At 45.8% G+C, this 22,606-nt stretch overlaps 1 protein-coding gene across 3 annotated transcripts in view; it reads left to right on the top strand.

The window, feature by feature from the left end:
* Positions 1 to 1,555: 1,555 nt before the first annotated feature.
* The window catches only part of Tmem150c (transmembrane protein 150C), a 97,802-nt gene continuing 76,751 nt past the window's right edge, over positions 1,556 to 22,606 (top strand). Inside the window, exon 1 of one of the 3 annotated variants that reach the window (XM_052735468.1) lies at positions 1,556 to 1,634. The gene's annotated coding sequence lies outside the window, so the exon portion shown is untranslated. Of the gene's footprint in view, positions 1,635 to 1,960; positions 2,295 to 2,349; positions 2,462 to 22,606 lie in introns of those variants that run through there. The other 2 variants (XM_052735467.1, XM_052735469.1) reach the window with 2 other exon arrangements.

The raw sequence follows: 22,606 nt of genomic DNA, 5'->3' as shown, positions 1-22,606 counted from the left end.
CGTGGAACGGAGGCCCCTACATTCAATCAATTAATCTAGAAAATTCCTGCAGACGTACCTGGAGGCTAACCCAATGTAGGAAATCTCTCACAGGCAAGCCCAGAGGTTGGTCCCATAGGTGAGTCTAGATTCTTTGGGGTTGACAAGCAACGTTAACCATGACAGAACCCTCCTCAAAAGACAAAAACAAAGCTGGCCATAATCCTCCCACTCAGGAGGTGGAGGCAAGAAAGAGTTCAAGGTCAGCCTTACTACATAATACAGTGAGTTCTAGCCTAGTCTAGGCTGCGTGAGACTTTGTCCCAACACCACACACACACACACACACACACACACACACACACTGACTTACCCCTCCTCCCCCCAGCCAGGCTCTAACTCAAGGCTTTGTGTGGCTTTTTAAGTTCCACAGGTGATTCTGATATACAAGTTAAGAGGAACCAGCAATTCTTTAGATGTATCTAGAAGAACTAAAATAATTAGGAGGTTGTGAACATAGCTCAGTGGTAGAATGTCTGCCTAGCAAGTGCTGAGCTCTAGACTCAGTACCCAGCACATGCACACACACACACACACACACACACACACACACACACACACAAGAATAAATTAAGGAGCTAGACAGAAGGCTCAGTAGTTAAGAGTATTTACTGCTCTAGAAGAAACCCAAGTTCGGTCCCCAGCACCCCATCAGGTGGTTCACAACCATCCCTAACTCCAGTTCCTGGGGGTTTACTGGAAGCCTCTGGGCTCCAAAGGCTCCTGCTCTCATGTGCACATACCCAAACAGAGGCACTCTAATATGCACATAGTTAAAAATAATTTTTAAAAGAATGAGATAGAAACAAGTCTAGCCAGAGTGCTCTTCCAGTCAACTTAGACGAGGAGCAGAAGCAGATGAGGGAACATGGGAGACTGAGGTGGGAGAGAACCTCGAGGATTCTAAAGCCAGCTCTCCAGGGCCAGCTTGCTCTTTTCCTCTCATGGCTTGGTCATAAAAATGTATTCATCAGCACTTTAATAACTTCTTCGACCCCAAACCCCAACCCCCCCCCTCACAGTGGCAGCATGTTCATGACCCCTAGCAGCAGCATGGATCAATGATTTTTTTCCATACATACCCAATAAACTCATGATCAAAATGCAGTCTTATTAGCCTCCCACAGAAGGCCCTCTGGTATCAACATGCCAGCCTGGCCATCACAGGCTTCTCCAACACACAAGGGGGCAGGGAGTAGGGGTATAATCTTCAGAACTGGGGTTCATGGTGGGCCTCAAGCAATTCTTAACTTCATGGGACTCACAGGTTCACTTGGAGAGTATGAAGAAATCACAGTTAACTCTCTTGAGGAAAACTCCCACACCGTTCAGCATACGCTTTCAGGGGACTCTATACCAGAATTAACTTCTGATTTGCTGCCTTAATTGACTAAATAATAGCCCCGTTCCTTAATGTATGGTAAACAGAAAGTCACATGCAAGTCTTCAAAAATCTTCCAGTAGTCAGAACCAAACAGAAATCAATGCCTGTGTGGGTAATTACAAGGCAGTGGTGGAGACTTTGAACAGGTTGAATGGAGGATGTCTTACCAGCTTGTGCTTTGAGGGGCAACGGTTTTAAACAGACGGCTGTGGTAAGTTCATCTAGGGGACCCTACCATACATAGCACAGGCGAGCAAAGTAAGTTAGCCATGAATTTAAGATTAAAATGGCACTGGGCTACTGTGCTTAGGGGTCAGCGACAGCGACTGCGGGAAGTTGGGGTCTGGGAGGGGGGAATGCTACAAAAATGCTGATGATTACAGTTTTTATGACGATGCAGCCAGGACACAGGGAAAATGAGCGAGTCGGCTGTAGGAGAGCGGCCTTGAAGTCCTGGGTTCATTGTCAGGGTCAGAAGTTGGCCCTGTGTCTGTTCGGTAAGATGAAAGAAAACCACGGGAGGGCAGCGGGTGGCGGCGAACGCCACAGGGCTAGAAGCGGGCCTGAAAATGAATTGTAGCTGCTCTGTGCAAAGCCCTAGGTGTGTGGACAGAAGGGAGCCAGCAAGAAGGTTACCGCAGGTCAGGAATAAATAACCAGCAGGCGGAGGATCCCGGATTCCGTCCTGCCTTTTGTTGGGTGAGGAGCGCCAGGCAAACGCGTCCACCTTGGCTTGGGCAGCAAGCGGCTGGACCGTCCGCCCCCGGTCGCAGTCCCGGGTGACTAGGAGGGACCCGGGGACTCGGGGAGCTCCAAGCCGGGACCGCGGGGCTCCGCCGTCCACCCGAGGCCCCGCAGCGGGGACCCCGGAGTAAGTCGGGGACGGGCCGCGCTGCGGCGGGAGGGGGCGGGTGGGCAGATCCCACCCCTTCCTGAAGGAAGCGCCCTCCCCACCGCGACTGCCGCCACCGCCGCTGCCGCCGCCGCTGCCGCCGCCGCAGGTCACGGCCCGGGAGCCGCCGCCGCCGCCCGGAGCAGGTAGGCGCGGCGCCCTCCTCCGCCCCCCGGCCCCGATGCCCGGCTCGCTCGGCTCCGGGTCCCCGCGGGGACCCCACCCGGGCGGTGGCAGTGCCTCCCCAGCCCCCCGAGCGCGTGCTCCCGAGCCCCGGGCGGCTCCGCGGCTCGCCCGTCCCGCTCCCCGCCGCCGCAGTGCCGCCTGCGGCCCCCGCCCGGCCCCGGGGACAGGTGTCCCACCGCCGCGGCCGCTCCCGGGTGGGGACCCCGGGGAGAAGCGGCAGAGCCGAGCCGGCCCCCCACCCCACCCCGGGCGCTAACTTGCGGTGCCCCGCTGGGCGCGCGTTCCTGGGAAGAATCAGGGGTTTCGGACCGAGCGTGGGCGGGGGTGCCGGTCGCCGGGGCACTAGGCGCTCTGGTTATCCGTGGTCATGGTAATTGGGAAAAGTCGGCTGCCTCGGGTTATGGGGAGAGCCTTTGCTGAGTGGTTTTCCCCTCCTGAAATGAATCAAGGGGAGAATGAGGGGTTTCCCAGTTGGAATTCGTGTTCCTTCGCCACCCCCCCCCCCAATTCATCCGTACACCCCTACCTCCATGGCACTTTATTATACCCCTAAGCACTTTGCTGGGCTTTGGGCTGCGGTTATTCCGACCAGGTCTTTCAGGGCTGGGGCAGGGTTGTGATTGCCAGCGTGTGAACACAGCCCAGGTGGAATGGAAGCCAGGCGATCTCCCGGGGCGATCCCACGCTGACCTCCTACATGCGTGGTCCTGTTAAGAAACCGAAGTACGCTGATCCATTTTTTTAAAAAGCAGGGCAGAATAAGGCAGTTCTTAGATCTATTACAGTAACACAGCCTAAAGGGCAATATTAGTTTCTGCTTCTTGGATTCTCTGCTTGAATCGAAGACAGATTTTAATAATGCAGGACTGAAACTCCATTCTGGGCTGCAGTTAATAAAAAGGGTAGGCGAATGTGAATGTATAAAGTCCGTGGTAGCAGTTAATAAGTTGGCCCATTTAGTTTCCCATGTTGAGGGTAAACCGCTAGGCACATACATGTAATAAATGCGGAGTGCATAATTTTACAATCTCAACTTTAATGCACCAGATACCTAACTTTTTCTTACACGTGTCCTGGAAAGGACCTTGCTTCCAACATTAACCGTAGCTGTACCCTTCCTCCCCTCCCCCTGTGTGCGTGTGCCTTTGTCTGTCTGTCTGTCTGCCTCCCTCCCTTCTTCTCTCTCCACCCCCCTGAGACAAGGTCTCTATTATGTAGCCCTCACTGTCCTGAAACTTACTATGTAGACTGGCCTCAAACTCACAGAGATCCACCTGCCTCTGCCTCCCAAGGACTGGGATTAAAGGCGTGCACTACCACACCTAACAGCTGTCATCTCTTACTGAACTAGAAATGTGGATTTAATCTTCATGGCATAAGCATGGGGATCTTAATGGTTTGTCCTTGATGTATAAATTGCTTAAATGTTTTGCAAGCCTCCCAAGCTCGTAGCTCACAAACTGGACATCGTAAATTGACATTGAGCAAACAGAAACTGTTTGAAAAATGCATGCTTATGATCTGCAGTTAGCTGCATGAGATTTGTTTGGCTTATTTAAATTTGCATTATAATATCTCGAAAGCAATTGCTTAGTCCATGTGCTTCTCTCGAAATGCGTTGTGAGGGAGGTAGTTTGCCTTGCAGGATATCGTTTTCCATGAACACGATAATGCTTTCTGGTAGCCTTTGCTACAGCCTGCCACTGTCTTGCTCAAAGTTGTTGCCTTGCAGGACTGTCGTGTTCACTTGGCTGCTTTGAGAGCCCTTTATCTTGGTTTTCCTTGTGGCCAGTACCTCTGTGGTCCAGTGGCCAGATGAGCAATCTGGAGCCCCGAGAGAGGTAGTAATGAGGATCTTGCCAGGCCCAGGTGACTATCATTATTATAGTGTGTGGGCGTTGGGTGTGAGTGTGGTGTGCACATGTGTGTACATGCATGTGTGTGGAGGCCCGAGGTCAACATTGCATGTCTTTCCTTAATCTCTCTCCACCTTTATTTTTTGAGATAGAGTCTCTTCACCAAACTTGAAACTCCTTGATTGACAGACAGGCTGTCTGGGCCAATGAGCTTCAGAGGTCCACCTGCTTCCCTTCTTCTCAAAGGCTCGGGTTATAGGTACCCAACACCCATGCTCAGCTTTTCACATGGGCACTAGAGTGTGCAGACTCAGGTCCTGATGCTTGCATGCCAAGCACATTATAGGCTGAGCCACCTCCCTAGCCCAAAGTGGAAATACTCAACACAGAGAGTTCAGACAGGACGATTGGAATGCTACGAGATGATGAGGAATTTTTGGTGTTCACTGTCGGATTCAGCCCCATGCTGTTCTGGGTCATGCCAGCTCTAATAGGTTCGGCAAGGTTTGGAGCTCTCTTACTGAGTAAGAAACGAATACTTTCCTTTTTAACATCTCTATATAGCCTTGTCTAGATCAGTACTACCCAGCATAACTTTCTACATGGATGGGAATGTTCTATAAGTCTGTCTTAGAACCACAAGTCACATGTGGCTGTTGAAATGTGGCCAGCACAATTGCGAACAGATTTTAAATTTTATTTAACTTTAATTAATTTAAATTGCCACATAGGGATAGTGGCTACCATATGAGGTAGTGCAACTCTGAATTCCCACCACTCATTTCTGAGAGAGATACATTTGATGGCAATTATCCCTTAATTAGGAAGAAGCAGAAATTTGCATTATACTGCTGGGAATTAAGATTTAACTCAGGAATCCTATTTTATGAAAAGGCACTTGCATTTGTGCTGGAGTTCGTTTCTACTCTAAAAACAGTTGGCTTTTTAAGTTTCTGTCTCTGACAGTCCCCCAAATAAGCATCACTCCTGGGTGCTGGCACCGTGTTTGGGTGGGTGTTCACAGAGGAGCACTTGGTGGGTGCTCACAGAGGAGCACTTGGTGGGGATCACAGAGGAGCACTGGGTGGGTGCTCACAGAGGACATTATTTGCTCCTGTGCACATTGTGGCTCATTCATTCTCAGAGTTGGTTTCTGCACTTGTAGGAGAGATTTGAAGAAAGGGATGTAACCGCCTAGCTGTTCCTTTCCTCTCACACAGTCAACCCTGAGAAAAGCGACAGAGGGCTTGCTCAGGAACAGCTGAAGTCTTTGCTCTAGAGCCCTCCATGTCTGGTTTCTTTCTCTGGAACTTCAATCTAGACACTTCTCCCCCGCCCTTGCTCCACGCCGCCTGTGGGGTTTACCAAATCCACTTAAAATACCACCTACAATCATTTTTAGTAGAGTGGGATTTGATTCAGCTTCTGCTGGATGGCTTCCATATTTAAACTAACTTGCTTCGATTAAAACCGTTATTTTGGTGTTGGAGAAAGCACATTTTTAATTAGATGGTTTCACAAGACATTGCCTCTCACATTTCTTGATGAGTGATCTTCACCCAGCCCAGAGACCTAAGATCCTCTCTACAGGGGAGAACTGAGAGTCTTAGGGGTTCGCAGTCTCTAGCAGGGACTACCCTTCAGTCCGTTATTTAGAAATTGTTGAATATGCTGTGGTGTATTAGAGTTAGGTTAAAATAACCCTAAGGTATTTGTGTATTGAAAGTATTAACAGCAGGGCAGTATTCCATTGACTATCCCACAAGGTGATGGGGATGCTTAAATAAGTTTAATAAATGCTTCATATAATTCCAATACTATGCCAAGGCCTCTGAAATAAAGTAACATGTCTATTTAGCTTTTTTAAAAAATAACTTTGTTAATGTTTTCATATACCACAGTATTTTTCAAACTGCTTGTTTTGGGTCTTAAAATCAATTTGTAAATGAGGATCAGCATTTTCCTTCTGAAACAGAACCAGAAAAGTGTCTGTGTATCGTCCTCTATGAAACATTTTGTTTCCTCCATGTATAATAATGACCAGACCACAAGGAAGCGGGCAGATATGGTCTGAGCACTGGAGAAATGAGACTTCTGGCTTTAAATCTTCACTGCAAGCCCAGTTCATCGATGCAACATGATTTATGCATGGTCATTGTTTGCAGTTATTATAGTGTGTGCGTGTGCGTGTGCGTGTGCGTGTGCGTGTGCGTGTGTGTGTGTGTACTGGTTCAGATGCAAAGTCCTGCTTGTGAAATTCATCTTGAGACCTCCTTTGAGAAGACACATGTGGTCACTAGCAATAACTGGTGCTTGACTAGTACTCCATGTTGAGTGCCCCATGTGAGTTATCCTGGTTTTTCTTTGATGAGGGGAGTTCTGTTTCCCACAATACCTACATCTCATTTGGTAGTGAAGGCCATCAGTCTGGAGACAGGCCACAAATCCAATCACCCTACGCCCCATATGTGATTGTGTCACTTACACAGACGGGACATCTGCAGACCTGTGGCACTCGGACACTGTGCACCATTGCATGTGTGTAAATATAAGCCAACAGTGGTGATTTTCTGCAGAAGATTGAGCCTGATGGTGAGAGGGGAGTCACCACAGTTCTAGGATGAAGAGACCCCACCGCTGCCAGCCAGTCGTCTCTGAAGGTTAATGTCCTTCGAGAGGCATCCTGGTGCCTACAAAATCCGAGCATCCTGGAGACCGACTACAAATGATATCTCCAGAAGTGTGCTCTTCCTGTCTACACGCCCTCGCTCCTACATTGTGGTTTGCAGCAAGCAAATGACAAGCTCGCTGAGAAAGCGAGGACCATCTTAAGTCCCCCACTGTGTACAATCACCTACATTTTCTTTTCAAAATCACTTACCTGTGGATATCACTTCGCATATTCCTCACACAGCAAATGGAAAAACACCTGGGAGAGGTCCTGGGTTTGACGCTCAGCACCGCAACTAAAAAAGAAAGAAAGAAAATCAGTGTCTTAGGGGGGTCTTAAAATTGAGGCTGGAAATTCTTTCTCTCCATTGTAATCTAGAAGCAGATTCCAGTTTTCCTTAAAGACCAGGCTAAACACGAGGGACCACTTACCCAGAGACCATGCCGGGTAGAATAGGAGAGGCCACAGCTCACCACCGTGCTTAGTTTCCTTCTGTTAGAAGTCCAGAGGTGTAACATACTAAAAATCTGTAAAATATTCACTTTGTTCAAGGCTCCAGAATCGTCTGTCCCTCTGGACAGTGACATAGACTCTGCCTACGGAACAGAAAGAGGCCTGGCGAACCGTCTATGAAAAAAACACTGAAAGTCGGGTAGACACTGCCTAAGAAGTAATTGTGCTTAACTATGGCAGTGAGGAAATTAGCCTGTAGTTGAAATGGCATTATCTCACTCTGAAGCATTCATAATGAATGATCATGAGAATCAACTGACTATAAACGCAAGTGTCTCCAAACAGAGCTTAGGAACACAGCCTACTTCTCATCAAATGTGTGTGTGGGTGGGAGAGTGAGCCGTCTCCCCAGCCCCTGATTAAATACTGTTTTTTAAAAAACCATTTCGTGTGTTTTTCAGATACAGTTTCATGTAGCCCAGGCTTGCTTTGAGATAAATACATATGTATGTATGTATATATATATATATATACACACATATATGTATGTATGTATATATACACACATATATATGTATATATATACACATATATAAAATTTCTTCTCTCATACGCTACAAGGAGATTGCAGTTTCCCCTCCCTCCACTCCTCCCAGTTCCTCACACACCTCCTTCTCCCTCAGATTCACTCCTCCTCCGTTTCAATTGATCTCTTTACATATTAATACCAGAAGATGACCCAGTATTCCAAATCTCCTTCCCATAGGCTGAGATTAAGGCATGTGACAAAATTAAACATTTTGATTAGATTTATTCTACTTTTCACATTTGTGATGATTTAGCTGACAAGGAAATGTTCTAAATGACATTAATTGGAAGTTTTAGGACATATGTTAAAATTGACTTTCTATAGCTAAAATGAGTGTTACACCCTGGAAAGCTGTACTAAATCGGTGAGAGTCTTTCAAATTGTCATTCACGAGTGAATAGAATAGTTAAGAGATGGCGATGCTGGGGGGTAGAGAGATGACTTGATGGTGTTTAAAGTGCTTGTTCTTGCAGAGGACCTGGGTTTGACTCCCAGCATTCCCATGGTGGCTCACAGCCATCTGTAACTCCGGTGTAGGTTATGGCATCCTCATCTGACCTCTGTCTGCCCACCAGGCCCACACATGGTCTACATATGGGCAAAACACTTACACACATGAAATAAATAAAATGGTGATATCATTGTAAAACAATACAAGCCTTAGTTTTTAGTGAACTTAGAAGCGTTTGTTTATTAAAAGGAGACTACTGTGATGTAGCTCTTTAGAGTTCTTAACAGAAGTGTATCTTAAAACTTCTAACCCCAGTTTCACCAAAACTTAGTGATTTATACAGAAACATGAAGATACATCAGTCAGTAGTGGGATGTTAAGTTAGGGGTAACAGATTTTTTTTTTTATGACACTATGTTCCCACATGCCCTCCACTTCAAAAGGCTAACATTTTGAATTTTTACCATTCTTGTCAATGACAGCACAGTGTCTACAAGGACCATATTTATATCGTAACTTTAGCAGTTAATGCGAGTGGTCTTTAAAAAGACAATTATCTTCCCTATGACATTTTGACTGGTATTTCTCCCTTTTAATTTCAGCTTATATGTGGCATAAAAATTGATTTATGTGGAGAGGAGTGGGTTGCCATTTCATATCGTAATTTTGATTGTATATTATGTTTGTAGAACTAAAGAGATAATTTCTCCATTAACTGAATTGCAGAACAGACCCAGTTGTGATCAGAGAAAGACAAGTTGTGATCTTTTAAGATCAGGCCACTTACCCAAGTCATGTCTGCTTGCAAAGCCATAAACAGAGTTCAGATATGTGACTTCTAGCTATAGTGATGCTTGTAGCATGGTCCCTGTTCAGAATAGCTGTTTGTGGGAAGGCATGGGATGTATGATTGTGTATGCCTGCACACATGTGGAACCCAGAGGTCAATGTCAGGTAATGCGAGAAATCCACAGAGTCTATTTAATGAGCAAAGGAATTTATTAGGGGTTAACTCATTACCATGGGAAATTTATCGTAGAGTCTGGGAAAGCCAAGCTGTGTCCCACGCTGATCTGCCTGGTCCAAGATCTCAGCATCCAAACCAAGAAGGAGCAAAGAGAGGGCCGAGTATGTGCATCCCAGGTCTTAAGGGTCCTGAGCGGCCACACCCCAGGGGCATGTCCTTCAAGGTCATAGGCAGGTATTACAGTTACCTGCTACCTCATTAGGGGCAGTGCTTCAAGATCATAGCTAGAACAGCTACCTGCTACAGTCAGGGGTCTCCTTCATTTTGGTTTTTGAGACAGAGTAACTCACCTTTAGATTAGTCCAGCTAGACATCAGACTGTAGGAATTCTTCCCTCTTGGCTCTTCGAGCCCTGGCGTTACAGGTGTACGTATGTGCAGAGGATCTGAACTCAAGTCCTCAGCTTGCATGGCAAGCACTGTGCTGACGGAGTCATCACCCCAGCCTCTCAAGATGACTCCTTATCTCCCTGTTACTTCCACTTTTTTAATAATGCAGATTTTTAACTCATTTTTTTTCAACATGGAAAATTAAAGAGAATTGTTCTAACTGGTGATGGTTTCCCTATAGAATGTCTAAAAGCTAGACAAAGCCTTTGGAAGTCACATGATTTATTTCTTGGAGTCTTGGCACAAGTACAATCACCACAGAAGGAGGAGGTTTCTTTATTCTCTCAGACCATGACTGTTTTACAGGAGTTCTTGACATTCTGTTAATCCAGGCTGTCTTAACATGATTCCCAGTCTATACTTTAAGACTCACTTTGGCCTCAATCTATGCTTTCATGCTTCCCTCTCCTTCCAATTAAATCATTGTCCTTCTGTGTTTAGAAGTTATATTATGCAATTTAGTTTTATCTTACGGCATTTGACTATCTAATGGCAGAGGCCAGCACAATACTGTAAAGTTTTATTAGACATAACCACCCATCTGTTCCCACATTGTCTGGACTGCTTCTATACCACCAAAGAGTTGAGTAGCTGGGTCAGTGAATATTTGGTCCCCAAAGCTAATGATGTCTACTGTTGGGCCTGTTGTGGGATAGGTTTTTTAATTTTGATTAACTTAGATTTTACCAGCCATATGTGGTTTTAGATTTAGTTAGCATGTGACTTGCCGCCTTGTGCTGTCTAAGGTGCGGCATCCTTCCATTGAGTGGTCCAGAGAGACCTTGTCCATAACAGGCATGGGCATGTGCTGGATTGGTCAAGTTCTTAATAACCTGCTACCTTGGACAGCGCCACCCTCATGAGGTTGGGCAGGCAACCCAGGGGCAGAGGTTCCTAGCCTTGTTGCACGGAAAAATCATCTGAGGAGCTAATGAACAGTTAAATCAGAATCTCGGCATGGAGTGGGGAGAGCTGTTTACAGACACCACACTTAAAAGAAAAAAACAACTCATGTGATTCCATCAGGTTTGGCTGGTTAGGTGGTTTCAGAGGTAGGCAAGGCAGCCTGTGTACCATCGTGTTCCCTCAGGGCATCACAGAGTGTGCCTGTGGGCCAATGGCCAGAGATGAATGCATGAAGGCTAATGGAACCCATCTTATCTTAATCAGGAAGACTCTGACAAATATTTGGTGTTAGAGTCGGGGCCATTGTCCCACCAGGTTGTCATAGTAACAAGGGCTCACTTACCCCCCTAGTGTCAAAGTGCCAACTTGTGTATTACAGATTAGCTTCAAAGAAGGAACCGTGGATCCTCTTCTGACTCATGTCCAGTGCTTTCCATTTGTACCTTCAGAACACATTTCTGTAGTGTCCATATGTTTGAGATAAGCAAGTGCTCAGTGTAGGAGGAGGCAGGCATGTAAACAGAATGGGGTAAGCATAATAATGAAGAAACATGGACTGTTAGAAAGTTGGTATAAAACTAACCAACACAGTTAATCCCTTGTCAGCTTGACATAAGCTAGAGTCAGTTGGGAAGAGGGACTCCCAGTTGAGAAAAAAAATCCCTTCATAGGGTCTAAAGAGATGACTCAGCGGTTAAGAGCACTGACTGCTCTTCCAGAGGACCCAGGTTCAATTCCCAGCACCCACATAGCAGTTCACAATTGTCTTTAACTCCAGGATACAACACCATCACATAGACTTACAGATGATACTGGAATACAGACATATGGGTAAACCCCCAATAAAACAAAAATGATTTTTTTAAAAAAGAAAAAGAAAATCCCTTCCTAAGATTGGCCTTCAGGAAAGTCTGTAGAACACTCTCTTGATTAGTGATTGATGTGGGAGAGCCCAGCCCACTGTGGGAAGTGTCACCCTTGAGCAGGTGGTCCGGAAGTGTATGAGAAAGCAAGTCTGAGCAAGTCATGTCCTCAAACTAGTTAGCATTTCACCGTGATTTGGCTTCAGCTCCTGCCTCCAGGCCCCTGTCTTGAGTTCCTGCCCTAAATCCCTTCAGTGGTGAAAGTGGCCTGCAAGCTGTAAAATGAAATAAACCTGTCTTCTCCAAGCTGCTCTTGGTCTTGGTGTTTTATCACAGAAAGAAACCCCGAGACACTCTCTCTTTCAGTCTGCTCCAGAGCCAGGGCCTCTTCACTCCTAACGTTTTGTCTCCTGTGTGGCCTTGTACCTCTCTTGTTCTCTATTGGCGCCTTTCCATTGGTCACACCTTTGCAGATCCCAATCATCCACTTTTTTTTCTGATGTTAAATAAATCAGGTAGATCCCCACAGTGGAATACTCCATTGTCGTTGAAACACTGGTAGAAGTGTGCATACCCTGAGTGAACAATTAATCACAAAAATAACTGAAAAAAAATGTTCAAAGAGCTTTGCCAAGTGAGTTCTTTTACAATCTAGTATGACTCAACAACCTTAGGTACTTTATCAAAGTAGAGTCAGGCCAGTGACTTTTTCATTTTGTTGGAAACAAGTTAAGTGAGTGGAGCTCCTTGTGGCTTGGAACTCAAGGTCCTCCTGCCTCAGCCTCCATAGCACCAGGATTGTAAGGTATGCACATCTCACTTGGCTTGTCTGTTCATAGATGGTGTGCTTCACTTAGCGTAATTTCCTAAGGTTTACTCACACTGCCGCATACGGGAGGAATTCCTCCTCTTTAAAACTGAGAAATGCTGCACTGTGTGAATATACCTTATTTAAAGTGAAATGATTTTAACTTTGAAGGAAAGCAATGCTTGTTAGTATATGTAAGTATATTAATACACATACACACACACACACACACACACACACACACACACACACACACACACAGAGAGAGAGAGAGAGAGAGAGAGAGAGAGAGAGAGAGAGATTACCATCTATCAAAGTGGATTTTTAAAATAGTAGTATAGGGCAAAGGCTGTTACTGTTAAGGGAAGCATGTCTAGATATCTGTACTTTTAAATCCATGAGACTTTACCCATTCTAGTTTATACACATTTCTTCACTATCAACCCATAGCTGATGTCTTAGTTAGGGTTTCTATTGCTGTAAAGAGACACCATGACCACAGCAACTTTTATAAAGGGAAACATTTAATTGAGGTGGCTGACAATTTCAGAGGTTCAGTCTATTATCATCATGGTGGGACATGGCGGCATGCGGGCAGACATGGTGCTGGAGAAGGAGCTGAGAGTGGAGAAGGAGCTTCATCTTGATCCCCCCGGCAACAGGAAGAGGTCTCAGTGTCACACTGAGCAAAGCTTGAGCAGAGGAGACCTCAAAGCCTGCCCCGACGGTGACACACTTCCTCCAACAAGGCCACACCTACTTTAACAAAGCCACACCTCCTGATAGTGCCGCCCCCTATCCTATGAGCTTATGGGGACCAACTACATTCAAACTGCCACAGCTGTACTAGAGGGTTAAGAGCCAGAACACTGCAAGCATTTGAGTGTTTAGTGGGAATTCAGCGAGTGGAGACGGTGATTTGTGGTTTATTGCAGGCTCTTCACTGATTTAGTCTGATTTGTGCCTGTCATTTCACCTTCCTGTACAAACTTAACACCTCCTCTCAAATAAGATTTTATTAAATTTAACATGTAGTGAGATATAATTTTGCTGCTCCTGTATACAGAGCATGTATCATTAAATGTGTGTCACCACTCTCCTCCCTCCTCCTCTCTCCTACCCTTTCGTAGTGGGTAACTGAAATCAGGAGTCACTTATATTAGGAACCATGTAGATGTATGGGAGAAGGAAACACCCTCTAAGAAAACACAGCTCAGCAGACAGCCATGAGGCCAGTGTGAGCTCATGGTAATATGTGATTGACTCCGATGAGGATTTGGTTAACTGCTCAGGTGAGCTTTGTACAGAGAAAGAATTACAAGCTTGTCACTCACACTTATTATGTTCTTAGTGTGTGCCATGCACTGAGCTAGGTAAATCACGTGACTGCGTACACATGTAAATAGTTGAGATAGGTTCATTAATCTACTCAAAAATAAATGAATTGGCATGTCCTGTGATGATATAAATCTCCTAAAGTCAGACAGCTAGAATTCAAGGCACCCTGTCTCCTATCTCAGAAGACGAAATCCAAGGTGTTTATTGTTCAGCATGATGACTTGAGTCGATAACAATATAACAGATATTTGAAAATTTCTATGAGTGGATTTTTAAGTGTTCTCACCAAAAACAGTAGTGTTTAAAGTGTTGCATATGTTAATTAGCTTCATTTAGCTTCTCCTCAGTGTACACACATATTAAAACATCAAGAAAAAGTAAATACATATCATTTTTAACTTGGCAGTTAAAAACAGCACACAATAAGAAAATAACTTTGTTAACATAAAAATATCTTTATGTCAACATAAAAATATAGCTTACTAGGCTGGAGAGATGGCTCAGTGGTTAAGAGCACTGGCTGTCCCTCCAGAGGTCTTGCATTCAATGCCCAGCACCCACATGGTAGCTCACAACCATCAATAATGGGATGCCCTCTTTGGCATGCAGATATAGCACTCATATACATAAAATAAAATAAATCATAAATATAGCTTACTGGACTGGGAAAGTGGCCACTAAGCCTGATGATCTGAGAGAACCAGCTCCCAAAATGTGTCCTCTGACTTCCACATGTACACTCTGGCATGTGCGTGCACACACACACACACATGCGCGCACACACACACACACACACGCGCGCGCGCTGGCTTGCACACATGCACACAGACATAATAAACAAGTATAAAATACGTATTCAGTGTGGTGTGTAAATTGGAAGGCATCACTGGTGCTTTTTGTAAAGGATCATAAGGCTGTGCAGAGGTTTGCCTTTCCCTAGAGGACACGAGCTGAGCTGAAGAGGAATAAGGAATAAACACAGTAATGGTAACAAGAGTGTGCGAGGGGGAAGCTTCCTTAGTGATGAGATGCTAATTAAAGTAACAGGTGGGGGCACTGACGGGCTTAGCTGTGAATCTCCACACAGAACTAGCTTTCAAGATTATTAGGTAGGTTTAAGACAATTTCAAAAGTGGCTTAGTTGTAAATTTCCTGTAGGTGTGTCTTAAAACAGGCACTCCAGATGAATGACAGAAATCATGTTAATTCCAACACTGACTCCTGAGTCTTTGAAGTGTCCTGTGGGGTTTTCTCATGTCTGTTTCTTACTGCACATAGGCCCTACATTTCGAGGGGGAGGCTGATGCTTTTATACATTTGTATATTTCTGCTCTATGATTCTGAGAGGACTGGATTTCTGTGCTTTATCTAACCCTCTATATGAATGCTCATTAACTTCTGTAAGATTTTAGTCTGTTCTCTGAACTCACTGTTTTCACTAACAATCCCATGTCCATATGTCTTTATTTCTATCTCTTGCTAGAATGATGTTAATAAACACAATAGTATTAATTTGCTCTAGTTTTGTTTATGGGGAAAGCTCTCTTCTCATTCCAAAGAATAATATTGACTGATAGAGTGGGGGTAGGGAGATCATAGAACCCTTCTGACTATAGCTTCTCTAGATATTTTCTAAGGGGTGAGCACTGTTTTATTAAATTCATTCAGTATCCATGGAGCTCACCTTTGACTCACAAATGCTTTATGTTGATAATTGTAGCTGAAAGTTTTCCTGGTCCCACCTGGCTCACAGCCTCTCAGACCCAAGTAAACACACAGAGGCTTATATTAAAACTGTTCAGCCATTAGCTCAGGCCTACCACTGACTAGCTCTTACATTTAAACTAACCCATAATTCTTATTTATGTTTGACCATGTGGCTTGGTACCTTTTCTCAGTTCTGCCTTCACATTTTGCTTCTTCTGTGTCTGGCTGGCAACTCCTGACTCAGCCTTCCTGTTCCCAGAATTCTCCTCTCTCTTTGTCCTTCCTATACTTTGTGCCTGGCTACTGGCCAATCAGCACTTTATTTATTAATCAATCAGAGCAACACATTCACAGCATACAGAGCAATATCCTCAGCAGATAATAACTATATATTTCCCACAATAAACTCTTTTAGGTTATGAGGGTGTTTTTGAGACTAAATCTGGTTATGTTGTCAGGCTGCCTACGACTTCTGAGCTCAGGCCATCCCCCTGCTTTAGCTTCCTGAATATGTAGGACAAAAGGCATGTATATTCTAGTGTTTTGTTGATTTCATGTGTTGTTTCCAATTTGGAATTTTCCCCCATGTTGTTCATAAGAGTGGTAAACATATTATATGCAGTTACCTTTGGGGATTACATTGCACACATACTTTTATGTCCTGAATTTTCTGTCTATATGCTATAAGAATCTTTACATGGTTTGTTCTTTAAGACACATTTTAATAGTTGCATTATATACTATGGGTTCATTATAACTTATTCCTTTCAGTTTTAAAACATAAATACTATGTTTTTACTTATTTATTGTGAGTGGGGGATGCAAGGACAATTTGCAGAAGTCATCTATCTCCTTCCACTCGGGGGGTCTTGGGGTTCGAACTCAGGCTCTCAGACTTGGTGAAGAAAAAAACTTCACCACCGAGCCATCTTGTCAACCCCTTAATGCCTGTATTTTTTTTAATTACTTCAAGTTTTTCCTGATAGTTTATTGCTACAACGCATGCAGGTTTCAGTACATGTACATATAAACCTTTGCTCCTACCTCTTGTTATTTCCTTAGTGTGTTAGTTTCCAGAGGCCTCAGTGAATTGCCACCAAAGTGGTGGCTTAAAACAGCAGAGCCTTGAGCCGGGTGGTGGTGGCGCACGCCTTTAATCCCAGCACTCGGGAGGCAGAGCCAGGCGGATCTCTGTGAGTTCGAGGCCAGCCTGGGCTACCAAGTGAGTTCCACGAAAGGCGCAAAGCTACACAGAGAAACCCTGTCTCAAAAAAAACAAAAAAAAAAACAAAAAAAACCAGCAGAGCCTTATTTTCTCACAGCCCTGGAAGCCAGAAATCCAAAATTAAGTTGCTGGCCCTTCAAAGGCTCGTGTTCCTCCTAAAGATTCCAAGGAATAGTTTCTCTTGCCTCTGCCAGCATCTGGTCTCCCTGGTCTGTGACACACCATCCCTGCTACCCATGGCGCTGTCACTGCTGTCTGCCCGTGGCGCCGTCCCTGCTGCCCATGGCTGTTCTCTGTGCCTGTGTCCTCCCCTCGCTCCACAAGGACGCCAGCCACACCGTGAATCCGCACTGACACCTCGAGATTGTCAGCACCCGCCTCTACAAAGGTCCTGCTTCAAATAGTCACATTCACAGGAAATGGGGATTGAAACCTGGACGTGTCTTTTCGGTGGCGGCCAGATTCAGCCCTGCTCTAAATCTGTGTTGGAGGACAGGTTCCTTCAGCCTCTTGATCCCATTAGCCACTTGTGTTCCAGGGGCTGTCCAGAAGCCTGACATTTTGTCATCAGAGTATAGATTACCCCCCCTTACCTACACTCTCCTTTGCATTAGGATCTATTTTTAGAAGATCTTTACCTCTTGGACAGAGAGAAAAAAAAATGAAAACTTCGGTGAGTTCCACAGAAATTCCTGTCTGCAGCTCGACATTTGTTTCTTTTCCAGTAACTCCTGGTTTGCGTCCTTTCTGCCCACTTCCCCTGGTGCGGTCACTGTAGTCACTGTAGTCTCATCACACTGTCATTGTCTATAAAGCCATCGCCTTCTCATGCCATTTATAAGAACCCTCACAGATTATCACTTACTTTTTAGTTCCTTCAAAAATTTAGTCTCTGTGGTCAAAATTATTCATTTGTGATTTCTTCCTATATTTTAAATTTAAGAAAATACTTTCTCGGGGCTGGAGAGATGGCTCAGTGGTTAAGAGCACTGGCTGCTCTTGCACAGGACCCAGGTTGGGTTCCCAACACCCACAGTGGCTGACGACGACTACCTGAAACTCCAGTTCCAAGGGCTTCACTACTCTCCTGACCTCCACGGACCTCCACGAGCACTGTGTGCACACGATGCACATACCTCCCTGCAGGCAAAACACCCGTGCACATAAAAATAAAGTCAATCTGAAAAAGATGAGAAAAAGGAAATGCTTCCCTAGCCAGCCCTTAGCTAAGTGTGTCCCCAGGCTTCCTGGGTGTATCGCAGCTCCGGGTTTTATATTAACCTGTCACGTTCGCTGCTTTTCCCTTCGCTGTGATCAAAAACCCGAAGAAGCAGATTAAGGCATAAAGGGCTTGTTTGACTTCAGTTCACAAATCCAGTCCGTCATGGCAGGGAAGGCCGGTGGCAGGGGCTGGGGACAGCATTGCGTCCACAGTCAGAAGCCTGGGGGAGATGAATGCTCATGTGCTGCCCCCTTTCTTCCTTTTACTTCGTCTAGGACTCCATCCTATGGTGTCATGCTGCCCACTTACAGGTAGGTCTTCTCATCCCAGTTAACCTAATCTAGAAAATCCCTCACAGACACGCCCAGGGTGGTCGTAAATCCCATCAACTTGACAATCACCTTATTCCAAGGAAAACGTTTATTTGCATGGTATGCCAGGATCTAAGCGCATAGTTATCTTTCCCATTTGAAAATTTGTTTTTTTGTTGTTTTTTTTTTTTCGCAGCACATGTATTGATGATTGCTGTATTCATCCTTGATTCCTTTAAAACAGTTATTCTCGGTAGCAGGTGATTTTTGCCTCCCCTGCCCCAGGGACATTTGGCAGTATCAATAAGCATTTGTTGTTACCGCTGGGTGGGAATACGATGAGTGGAGTCCACCAGGTAGAGGTGGGGATTCAGCTAAAAACCTTGCAGTGCACGGGGCAGTCCTCCCGTACCCAGGAGTTAGCCAGCACAAGATGTCAGCGGCAGCTGTACTGAGAACCCTTCTTTCAAACTTTACTGTAGGCTTGTGGGTCTTCTTCATTTTAGAGAATTTTAAGTATATAAAAACCCCATTGCTCATCACTCTAGCACTTGCTACAACGAGTGGCCCATTTGAGATACAACCCAGGTCCACACCAGCACCTGCATTTCCTTAGGTTGAACTGAAAACCCTTGCAGATATCGGCCTTTTCACCTGTGGGACAGGTCTCCCGACTTGAGGTGGTGTGGCCTCTGCTTATTCTGGCCTGCACCCCCCCCCTCTGAGATGTACCTGTGACCTCCCCACCACACACCTAAATTGCTTCAGTGCCCCGTCGTTTTAGACCATTGCCAGCAAACTCTCCCAATTGGTCGGGCGGAAAGTACAGCGCTTTCCTGGGGATGCTGTAATGACATAAAGCATTTTACTTCTGCGGCGGAACAGAGGAGTTTGTCTTAGGGCTATGGTTTCTGCTCTGTTGATTTGTTGGTTTCTGTGCAGGACAGCATTATTTTTATTGCTGAAGTTTATGATACACTTTATGTTTAACACATGTGAGGGCAGCTCTTTTTCCGGGCCTTTTGTGAAACCTGAGTGAGGAAGGTTGTGGTAGCTTAATTCCCAGGTGTTCTAGCATCGCACCATAGGTGTGTTATGTGTCCAGACATGGCCCTCCTTTTCTCAGGGTTTGAGCTTTTTATTTGTTTGGTTTTCTTCTAGTTTTGTTTGGACAAAGAAAGCACTGCTGTGTAGCCAGGCTGACTTTTTTTTTTTTCTTTGCCTGAGTCACCCCACTGCAGTGATTATAGGGGTGTGCTGAAACACCTGGCCTAAGGCACACTTCTTGAAAGCATTCCTTCCCTCCCTTCTCATTACATTAAGTTGGAGTGAGGCCCAGGAATCTGCATTCTGAGAAGCGTGGGCTGTGACTTTGAAGCAGCGTTCCCCGGGCCCCACTCAGGGAGACGCACTGTGAAGCACTGTCCAGCCTGAGCAGCCTTTTACTGCCTCTTACTTGATTCTCTTTCAGCGAAGTTTGTCCTCCAAATCATGCATCCTGTACACAGTAAACGGGTTCTTCTCTCCTATTACATCTTGTGATTGTTGTTGTGGATATACAGGAAAAATATTGATTTTTTAAAAATGTTTTGTATCCAACCAATTTGCCTGGCTCTCTTGTCAAATAGTTAAACCTTCTGTAGAAGTGAGAGGAAGGTGTAGTGGGTGGAAGTCCTTCCCCTGCCAACAAGTCATTTTTTCCTTCTTTACAATGTTGCTCCTGTCATTTCCATGGTGTGTAAGTTAGAAGTGGCACTGCCTGGTGATTTTTATGTTGACTTTCATCTATTCCCAGTCTATGTTTAGGGAGAGGGAACAGGTCTCACTGTAGAGCCCTCAATGGCCTGGAGCTCACTATGTAGAACACTACAGACCAGGCTGGCCTCGAACTCACCGAGATCTGCCTGCTTCTGCCTCCAGAGTGCTGGAAGTAGAGGTGTGTGTCACCATGCTGGATATCCCAAGTCATCTTACGGCGGCCTTTGTCACGGGGATGTGGGGGTGGGGCAGGGCACAGCGTCCCCTCCGCAGGTCTCGTTAATAAAATTAGTTGCAAATGGACTCAGAATGGAAGTCCGAGTAACTTATTGGAGTCAAAGAGGAAGAAGCAGGGCAGGCAAGCCGAAGGAGAGGAGGGAAGAGACAAAAGGAGGAAGTTATGAGGGAGAACAAGTGAAAGACAGGCCTTGGAGGACCGGTGGGCGTGCTGGGAAAAGAAAGCAACCCATGTCCAGGGCCTTTGTTCCTTGTAGTTCATATTCAGGGGGTACAGGATTGCTCTCCCCTGGGGTGACATGGGTCTGGGGCATGAAAACAGCTTAGGGAATGCTTATCTTGGTGTCACCTGAGTCAGCTGGCAGTGGCTCTGGCTGGCTTGGAGCTCAAGCTGTGTCTAGGAAGGAACAGCCGCGCACTGCCCAGACTGTCGTCGGCTCCCCTTTGAGCCCCGTGGCCACTGTCAAGCCCCTGTATCCGTCCATCTTCTGCTTCGCCATCAGCTTCAGGCTGCCTGTGCATCTTTATCGTCTACAGAGAGGCCAGCACTAGCCATGGAGGCCAACATTTGAAAATGTGTTACAGGCAGCTTGGATATTTTCTTGTATAGTGTTAGAGAGATCTGCCTCCTTGAATTTAATTCCTTATCTACCAGGATATTTCTAACCACAGATATTTCATTTGTCTCCAAGAAAACTAACATTAATATTCATATCTGAAATAATGCTTCAGAAGGAGATAGCTTTAAAGAGGGCCTTCCTTCCCCCACCCCTCCCCCATCTACCCTCCCTCTTTCTAAAGCAACAACAACAACAACAAAGATTGATTTTACTTTTATCTGTGTGTCTGTGTGAGGGTATGTGCATGTGAGTGCAAATACCTACAGATGCCAGAAGAGGGCGTCAGATTCCCTGGAGCTGGAGTTATATGTGCAGTTGTGAGCTGAGCAATGTGGGAGCTAGGTACCAAGCTCCGGTCCTCTCAAAGGGCAGCAAACTCTCTTCAATGCTGACCCATCTCTCCTGCCCTCCCCTCTTTTAACCAGAGTTTTTGGGGAAGAGCCCTTGCTCCAGCTGACCCCACTGGCTAGATTGGCCACCCATTTCCATGTATCAACTAAAGAGAAGAATAGCGCTGAAAAGCAGAGAGAGAGGATTCGGTAAATAAGCACTGGGAAGAGGAACAGATGAAGGGGTCCAGTGACCCCTCCAGGTTCATTTTCAATGTATTGACGATAGTGTTGGGCTTAACTAGAGAAAAGATTGGGATGGGGACAAGATACGTGCGTAATTAAGCACCTGTTGTTGCCACAGCTTTGGTCCTGGGAGGCGGTCTGAGAAATTGTTCATCTGTAACTGCTTTCCTCCCCTGAGGGGCCTAGTCTGGTTTCTACACGATGCTCTCTCCTGTTCCAGGGTGCAGTCTTGCTCTCATGGGTAACTGCTCTCCTGGTGTGTGTGTGTGTGTGTGTGTGTGTGTGTGGTGTGTGGTGTGGTGTGTGTTGTGGTGTGTGTGTGTGGTGTGTGGTGTGTGGTGTGTGGTGTGTGTGTGGTGTGGTGTGTGGTGTGGTGTGTGTGTGTGGTGTGTGGTGTGGAGTTTGTGGTGTGGAGTGTGTGTGTGTGTGTGTGTGTGTGTGTGGTGTGTGATGTGGTGTGCATGTGTGGTGTGGAGTGTGTGGTGTGTGTGTATGAGGTATGTGTGTGGTGTGTGTGTGGTGTGGTGTGGTGTGTGGTGTGGTGTGGTGTGTGTGTGTGTGATGTGGTATGTGTGTGTGTGGTGTGGTGTGTGTGTGTGTGTGGTGTGTGGTGTGGTGTGGTGTGTGTGTATGTGATGTGGTATGTGTGTGTGTGGTGTGGTGTGTGTGTGTGTGGTGTGTGTGTGGGGGTGTGGTGTGGTGTGTGTTATGTGTGTGTGTATGTGCACACACATGTGTGGCAGGGGGCTGGAGGAGGCGTCCTCTGAGGTTCTGCTCTTCCTGGAATATAGAGTGACAGCCGGTTTAGGACAGTGACTTCTCTTCTGTCTTATCCTTTGCAGGGAAAGTAAGTTGGGCAGGTAGAAGTGGGCAGGGTTCTGGTCCAAAGCAAAGAAGTCCTTCTTCATACTTGTAAATCAATTTTTAGTGAGTGTAGGGAATAGTGGTTTTCTTCATTACGCATTCTCACATATGTATCGTTGTGTTTTGGTCACACCCACCCCATCACCCTTCCTCACCCCCCACTTCTGCCTGCCGGCTCTCTGCCTCCTTAACAAGCGTTCCCCCCTGCCTTTGTGTCAGTCAGGAGTTGATGCTC

This window comes from Peromyscus californicus, unplaced genomic scaffold, assembly GCF_007827085.1.
Source record: "Peromyscus californicus insignis strain IS unplaced genomic scaffold, ASM782708v3 Scaffold_13__1_contigs__length_99412109, whole genome shotgun sequence".
Taxonomy (NCBI): Eukaryota; Metazoa; Chordata; class Mammalia; order Rodentia; family Cricetidae; genus Peromyscus; species Peromyscus californicus.
The sequence above is the reverse complement of the archived record's forward strand: the minus strand, read 5'-3'. Positions and strand labels throughout refer to the sequence as shown.